This window comes from Tamandua tetradactyla, chromosome 18, assembly GCF_023851605.1.
Source record: "Tamandua tetradactyla isolate mTamTet1 chromosome 18, mTamTet1.pri, whole genome shotgun sequence".
Taxonomy (NCBI): domain Eukaryota; kingdom Metazoa; phylum Chordata; class Mammalia; order Pilosa; family Myrmecophagidae; genus Tamandua; species Tamandua tetradactyla.
Genome location: NC_135344.1, coordinates 11,436,330 through 11,436,963, shown reverse-complemented (window position 1 = coordinate 11,436,963; position 634 = coordinate 11,436,330). Strand labels below are relative to the sequence as shown.

General features: G+C 31.2%; 1 non-coding gene across 1 annotated transcript; it reads right to left on the bottom strand.

Annotated features, from left to right (window-relative positions):
* Nucleotides 1-237: 237 nt before the first annotated feature.
* Nucleotides 238-344, bottom strand: LOC143662873 (U6 spliceosomal RNA). The gene has a single exon (XR_013165640.1). It is a non-coding gene; the product is annotated as a U6 spliceosomal RNA (small nuclear RNA).
* Nucleotides 345-634: the final 290 nt, after the last annotated feature.

Below are 634 nucleotides of genomic sequence, written 5' to 3'. Positions count from 1 at the left end.
TGATTAAATGACTTTACAAATACATATTTAAAAATGCTGGCATGTAGGAAAATGTCACGATAAACATTTATGTTACATAAATATACTCCTTTTTTTTAATTCACATAATTGAAAAAAAAAGGCTATGTTCTGTTTCCAAATGGTTAAAAGCAGAAATTAAATATGAAGACGAAATCCTTTCTTTATAGAATTGTTACATTTGTTCAGTTCTTCATTTGCTGACCTTTTTTTTTAAAAAAAAATATGGAACGCTTCATGAATTTGCGTGTCATCCTTGCGCAGGGGCCATGGTAATCTTCTCTGTATCATTCCAATTTTAGTATATGTGCTGCCGAAGCAAGCACTTTGCTGACCTTTTTAGGGAAAGGGTTTTAGGAAAATAAAACAGTCATCTGTGAAGCAATTTTATCCAAATGATCTAAAATAATAGGTGTGTAATTTAAAATTTTCTTATTGTACCACTTATCAATAACTAAATCAGTAGAAAAATATCTACGATTTAGAGGGAAAGATGAGTAGAAGAAATCTTCATTTACTTTCATGTTAGGGGAGCAATTTCCACAAGACAACTGGAGAAAACAATACAACAGTTATGTGTTTTCTCTGGAAAGTAGCCTCATGTTTGGATGTGGGT